The sequence below is a fragment of the Scylla paramamosain genome, chromosome 1 (assembly GCF_035594125.1).
Source record: "Scylla paramamosain isolate STU-SP2022 chromosome 1, ASM3559412v1, whole genome shotgun sequence".
In the NCBI taxonomy this organism is placed as follows: Eukaryota; Metazoa; Arthropoda; class Malacostraca; order Decapoda; family Portunidae; genus Scylla; species Scylla paramamosain.
This window is the reverse complement of record NC_087151.1, coordinates 27883521-27891020: the sequence shown is the minus strand read 5'-3', so window position 1 is coordinate 27891020 and position 7500 is coordinate 27883521. Positions and strand designations below refer to the sequence as shown.

Sequence of the window (7500 nt, the reverse complement as noted above, 5' to 3'; positions counted from 1 at the left end):
AAAGGAAGAAGGAAGAAGAGGACAAGGAGGAGGAGGAAGAGAGAAGAAAGAATGTAGTTAGATTAAAAAGAAGGACAAGAACACGAAAAACAACAACAATAACAACAACAACAACAACAACAACAACAACAACAACAATAATCAAAACAGTACATCGATAAGTTAAAGGGATAAGAGGAAATTTATAAACACACACACACACACACACACACACACACACACACACACACACACACAAATTTAAAAGGAACATTCAATCTCATTCATATATTCATTTTAGCGTTAACATGAACCGTGTATTAATCACAAAAAGAGACAACCTTTCCCCCCACCCCATCCCACCCACCCCACACACACACACACACACCATCCTATTAACCTTGCAGCAGCTGGCGCACCTTGGCGTATCGAGGAGCGCTCTTCACTTCCAGGAGGTAATGACACAGTAGAGTAAAAGAATGCCATTTATATTACTTCGCCTTCATTGACTCGGAACACCAAACAAAAAAGAACTGAGAGGGATTTAAATGAAGCGGTGGTGGAGGAGGGGGACTGAACTCTCTCTCTCTCTCTCTCTCTCTCTCTCTCTCTCTCTCTCTCTCTCTCTCTCTCTCTCTCTCTCTCTCTCTCTTGCTTGTAGTACGTACGTAAGTGACGCAAAACAAGAATCACAATTACACAAGTCTTGAAATCATTCATCCAAGGAAGGGAAAAATACAAGAACGTGTTTTCATATCTGGTAATACCGTGACTTCTGGCCTTTCTCCCTCCATCCCTCCCTCCTTCCCTCACCTTTACTCTCTATCTCCCTTACCTCCACCCTCACGACAACCAGATCCACCTGTCCTTGCCTCCATCTCGCCTCTCCACATATCCTATTCCCCTGCCACTCTCCTCTCCCTTCTACAAGCTGCCCGCGCCTCCCTTCACCTGCTGCCTAACATATCAAGCACTACAGGTGAGGTAATTACAAACACAGCACAGGTGACGAGCAGTGGCTTGTAATGGTGAAGTGATCGGTCAACAACACTGTGTCCCTTCTCTTCTGCTTTCTCCTCTTCCTTCCTTCTGTCCCCTTTCTCTTCTGTTTTTTTCTTCTTCCTTCCTTCTTTCTCCTCTGTCTTCACCTTGTTTCTTTTTTTTCTGGTTTAGCATTATTTTCTCTTCTTCCTTCTCTTCTATTTTCATGTCCTGTTTCTTCTATTCTGCCTTCGTCTTTTCTTCTTCTGCCTCCTCCTTTGCCTCCGACTTCTAATCCTTCTTCTCTTCTTTTTCTTGCTTCCTTCTCATACTCTTGTTCCTTTTCATCATCTTTCTCTTCACCTTCTTCTTTTCCTCACTTACTCCTTATTATTATTCCTCCTCCTGCTCCTCCTCACCCTTCATCCAGACATCACTAACTATTTTGTGTCCCATAACTTAGACAAAGCAATGTATCTTACGAAAAGTATAGAGGAAAAAAGTAAGGAGGTACAAGTTTTCTGCTGTTTGCTCTTCCTGTGTCCTCCTCTTCCTCCTCCTCCTCCTCGCACTAGTATACCGCCTTCATTTCCTCGCGCCACCACCAGCACACACCGCCACAACCGCCATCACGACAGCTTTCTATTCCTCTTCAATTTCCTCCTTCCCTTCTTCTCTTTCTCCTCCTCCTGCTCCTCCTCCAGTGAAGGTTTGCGAGGCGGCTGTTCCTTATCACGGTATTGAGCTTCGAAGAGACACCCTCAGCCAGGCGAAGGAATAAAACAATGATGGGAAGGAAGGAAGGAAGGAAGGAAGGAAGGAAGGAAGGAAGGAAGGAAGGAAGGAAGGAAGGAAGGAAGGAAGGAAGGAAGGAAAGGAGGGAGGGAGGAAGGACAGCCAAGTCAATGCCTCCTCCAGCCTCCCTCTTACAAAAGCTGTTGTCGTCGTGCTCCTCCTCCTCCTCCTCCTCCTCCTCCTCACACGGCGCCAGCTTTGCATTAGAAATCGATGATCTTTTTCAACTCTATAAATAATTCTCAGGATAAAATGTATAGGGTCGTGCTGGTGCCCCCCCCCCCTCTCTCTCTCTCTCTCTCTCTCTCTCTCTCTCTCTCTCTCTCTCTCTCTCTCTCTCTCTCTCTCTCTCTCTCTCTCTCTCTCTCTCTCTCTCTCTCTCTCTCTCTCTCTCTCCCCGTTACTCTCGAAAACTTGGTTGGCCCTGACTCCTCCACCTCCACCTCCACCTCCACCTCCACTACCACCACCTCCACCATTACCACGCTCTTGAATCTTCCGAGTTTCCACCATCTGGCTACGACTACAGAGTCATTCTCATACTAAATTTATCTGTGCTGTATACCTCTCTCCTAACTCCTCTGACTATAAGAAATTCTTTGACTACTTAACTTCCAAAGTGGAGCACATTCTGACCCTCTTCCCTTTTGCAGAGATCTCCATTCTTGGAGACTTCAATGTTCACCACCAGCTTTGGCTTTCCTCTCCCTTCACTGACCATCCTGGTGAACTAGCCTACAACTTTGCTATCCTCCATGACCTAGAGCAATTGGTGCAACACCCTACTCGTATTCCTGACCGTCTTGGAGATACGCCCAACATTCTTGACCTTTTCCTGACCTCTAATCCTTCCGCTTATGCTGTCACCCTTTCTTCTCCGTTGGGCTCCTCCGATCACAATCTCATATCTTTATCTTGTCCTATCACTCCAATCCCTCCTCAGGATCCCCCTAAGCGAAGGTGCCTCTGGCGTTTTGCCTCTGCTAGTTGGGGGGACCTGAGGCGGTATTTGCTGATTTTCCTTGGAATGACTACTGCTTCCGTGTCAGAGACCCGTCTTTATGTGCTGAGCGCATAACAGAGGTGATAGTGTCTGGCATGGAGGCGTACATTCCTCACTCTTTCTCGTCCTAAACCTTCTAAACCTTGGTTTAACACAGCTTGTTCTCGTGCTATACATGATAGAGAGGTGGCCCACAAAAGGTACTTAAGCCTTCCTTCACCAGAATCTCATGCACTTTATATTTCTGCCCGGAACCATGCCAAGTCTGTTCTCCAACTAGCCAAAAACTCCTTCATTAACAGAAAATGTCAAAACCTTTCAAGATCTAACTCCCCTCGTGATTTCTGGCATCTAGCCAAAAATATCTCCAATAACTTTGCTTCTTCTTCTTTCCCTCCTCTACTTCAACCAGATGGCACCACTGCTATCACATCTATTTCTAAAGCTGAACTCTTTGCTCAAACCTTTGCTAAAAACTCTACCTTGGACGATTCTGGGCTTGTTCCTCCCTCTCCTCCACCCTCTGACTACTTCATGCCTCGTATTAAAATTCTTCGTAATGATGTTTTCCATGCCCTCGCTGTCCTAAACCCTCGGAAGGCTTATGGACCTGATGGGGTCCCTCCTATTGTTCTCCGAAACTGTGCCTCCGTGCTTGCACCTTGCCTAGTCAAACTCTTTCAGCTCTGTCTGTCAACATCTACCTTTCCTTCTTGCTGGAAGTTTGCCTACATTCAACCTGTTCCTAAAAAGGGTGACCGCTCTAATCCCTCAAACTACCGTCCTATTGCTTTAATTTCCTGCTTATCTAAAGTTTTTGAATCTATCCTCAACAGGAAGATTCTTAAACATCTATCACTTCACAACCTTCTATCTGATCGCCAGTATGGGTTCCGTCAAGGCCGCTCTACTGGTGATCTTCTGGCTTTCCTTACTGAGTCTTGGTCATCCTCTTTTAGAGACTTTGGTGAAACTTTAGCTGTTGCCTTGGACATATCAAAAGCCTTTGATAGAGTCTGGCACAAAGCTTTGATTTCCAAACTACCCTCCTACGGTTTCTATCCTTCTCTCTGTAACTTCATCTCAAGTTTCCTTTCTGACCGTTCTATTGCTGCTGTGGTAGACGGTCACTGTTCTTCTCCTAAATCTATTAACAGTGGTGTTCCTCAGGGTTCTGTCCTGTCACCCACTCTCTTCTTATTATTCATTAATGATCTTCTAAACCAAACTTCTTGTCCTATCCACTCCTATGCTGATGATACCACCCTGCACTTTTCCACGTCTTTTCATAGACGTCCAACCCTTCAGGAGGTAAACATATCACGCAGGAAGCCACAGAACGCCTGACTTCTGATCTTTCTAAAATTTCTGATTGGGGCAGAGCAAACTTGGTATTGTTCAATGCCTCAAAAACTCAATTCCTCCATCTATCAACTCGACACAATCTTCCAGACAACTATCCCCTCTTCTTCAATGACACTCAACTGTCCCCCTCTTCTACACTGAACATCCTCGGTCTGTCCTTTACTTATAATCTGAACTGGAAACTTCACATCTCATCTCTAGCTAAAACAGCTTCTATGAAGTTAGGTGTTCTGAGACGTCTCCGCCAGTTTTCTCACCCCCCAGCTGCTAACTCTGTACAAGGGCCTTATCCGTCCATGTATGGAGTATGCTTCACATGTCTGGGGGGTTCCACTCATACTGCTGTTCTAGACAGGGTGGAATCAAAAGCTTTTCGTCTCATCAACTCCTCTCCTCTAACTGACTGTCTTCAGCCTCTCTCTCACCGCCGCAATGTTGCATCTCTAGCTGTCTTCTACCGCTATTTTCATGGTAACTGCTCTTCTGATCTTGCTAACTGCATGCCTCCCCTCCTTCCGCGGCCTCGCTGCACAAGACTTTCTTCTTTCTCTCACTCCTATTCTGTCCACCTCTCTAACGCAAGAGTTAACCAGTATTCTCAATCATTCATCCCTTTCTCTGGTAAACTCTGGAACTCCTTGCCTGCTTCTGTATTTCCACCTTCCTATGACTTGAATTCCTTCAAGAGGGAGGTTTCAGGACACTTATCCACCAATTTTTGACCACTGCTTTGACCCTTTTAGGGACTGGCATTTCAGTGGGCATTTTTTTTTATTAGATTTTTGTTGCCCTTGGCCAGTATCCTTCCTACATAAAAAAAAAAAAAAAAAAAAAAAAAATTACCACTTCCAAAGAAATTTCTTACTTATAAAAACTTATAGGTATTGTTAATTCTAAATGTGAGCCCCCTCCCCCTTCCTCCCTCCCCAAGAGCATATGTGTATGAAAAATTAACGCAACTCTGCTGGGCCTTCATATAAATTCCATGCGTGAGGGGGAAGAAAGTCACAGTTTGGCAGGAAAGGGAAAGTTTTCATAATAAGTGACTTTTTCTTCTTTTTTTTTTTTAATGTATAAATGATGCGTGTTTTCCTTCCCTTCCCCCCTTCCAGTCTTATTACCGTCACGTCGCGTAAGACTTTAAAGAAAAATATCGAAAAGAAAGTCTTACCGTAAAAAAATGAATGAGAAAAGTCTTAATGAAATACGAATGCTAATGATAAAAAAAAGTCTCTGCGTCCGAGGAGCGAAACGTGAGAGAGAGAGAGAGAGAGAGAGAGAGAGAGAGAGAGAGAGAGAGAGAGAGAGAGAGAGAGAGAGAGAGAGAGAGAGAGAGAGAGAGAGAGAGAGAGGGAGGGAGAAGGGAAGGAAAGAAAGAATCAAGGAAGACATAAATAAGAAAACGAATGGAAGACGGAAGGAAGAGAGGAGGATGAGACTGTAACGTGTGTGTGTGTGTGTGTGTGTGTGTGTGTGTGTGTGTGTGTGTGTGTGTGTGTGTGTACCTGAACCGTACAACTACTACTACTACTACTACTACTACTACACACACACACACACACACACACACACACACACACACAGGTCAGGAAGGAGAAGGAAGACGTAGCAGGGAGGTCGAGAGTACGTGAGGGCAGAGGTTAGCCATTTGCCTCCTCCTCCTCCTCCTCCCCCTCCCTGCCTTACCCTTGCCCCACTCACCCTCCACCCTCACCCTCCACCCAACGAGCGGCGAAACAAAGCCCTCCCTGACCTCCCTCACCGCCCCGTGACTCCAGTGCTTAGCCGCTCCTTCTCTTTTACTGCATCGGGCGTGCAACAAAGCCACCGCAAGTCAGCATCTGAAGGGCAGGAGGAGGAGGAGGAGGAGGAGGAGGAGGAGGAGGAGGAGGAGGAGGAGGAGGAGGAGGAGGAGGAGAGCATGAACAAGAGGAACAAGATGATGAGGATTTGATTACGATGATTATGATATGATAATGATGATGAGAGGGAGGGAGGGCAAGAAGAGGCAAGTACAAGGAGGAGGAGGAGGAGGAGGAGGAGGAGGAGGAGGAGGAGGAGGAGGAGGAGGAGGAGGAGGAGGAGGAGGGAACACAGACTGCAAAAGAAAAAAAAAACGGAGAACACGTCTTTCCTGAGGAAGAAATTGTCTCCTGCAATCTTTCGCAGTCCTTTTTTTTTTCCTTTTTCCTTTCCTTTAATCTTCTTCGTTGTTTTTTTTTTCTTTTCCATCATGAACTTAAAACAACTTCTCTCACTCCTCCAGACTCCCATAACTCATCTTTCTATTTTGTCTCAAACTCCTCCTCCTATTCTGCCTTCGTCTTCTCTTCAGCCTTCCTCCTCTCCTTCTTCGCTCTTCGTCCTTCTTTGTGTCTTCTTTCTTATTTACCGCGCTACACCAAAAAATAAATAAATAAATAAAAACAATAATAAAAAGAAGCCATTAAATAATCATCAACTGCCTCTTCACCAATCTGACACCACCTCCTCCTCCTCCTCCTCCTCCTCCTCCTCCTGTAGTGACCTCTTTATCAATTTCCTAGCAGGTGTGATTGTGGCACTTCAACACAACACAACACAACACAACACAACACAACGCACCGCCACGAGACATCAAGAGGGACTTCACTATCACCATAAAAAGACACTGATAACACTAAAGATATGGCACCCTACCCCCCTTCCCCATCCCCATTCTCATTCCGACACAACTACACGTTATCAGAGAGGAGAAAGAGAGAAAGAGCATTAAAACTACCGAGTAAGTGATAATTTTCCAACTCCATTTCACTTTAAGACATTACTGACGAGTGAAAAAGAGGATAATGGCGGGCTATACAGGACTGAATTAGCAATGAGAAGTGGAAGGGGGTGGAAGGGTAAGCTGCGTGAATAACAAAAGAGATAATAGAGGGAAGTGAGACGGATTATATCATCTGGGGATCTGGAGAAAGAAAGAAAGAAAGAGAAAGAGAGATGGAAGGAGAAAGAGAGATGGAAGGAGACACGCATGACGCCCAATAGAAATCAACACAAAGGAACACAAAGGAAGAACATTCACTAACAGGCCTCTTAGCCATTTCAGCCATTGGGGAACTATTAAAAACTATCCTAAATAAGTTCAATAAGAAATAGTAAAGGCGAAAGACTGTACGGACTGATGGCGGGACAGTTAGATTAGTGAGGTGGTGGTGGTCGTGATAAGAGTGGTTGTGGTGAAGCTGGTAAGAGTGGTGCAGGTGGTGAGTGGGTGGGTTTGGGGTGAAGGGTGGGCGTGAAGGTAAAAGAAGGGTACGAGGGAGGGAGAGAATCAGACACCGCGATCCAGACGAGATAAGGACGTGTGCTGAGAGAGAGAGAGAGAGAGAGAGAGA

General features: G+C 45.4%; 1 protein-coding gene across 2 annotated transcripts in view; it reads right to left on the bottom strand.

The window, feature by feature from the left end:
- The window catches only part of LOC135102761 (protein MTSS 1-like), a 136416-nt gene that overhangs the window by 41196 nt on the left and 87720 nt on the right, over window positions 1-7500 (bottom strand). The gene's annotated exons all lie outside the window — the stretch shown is intronic.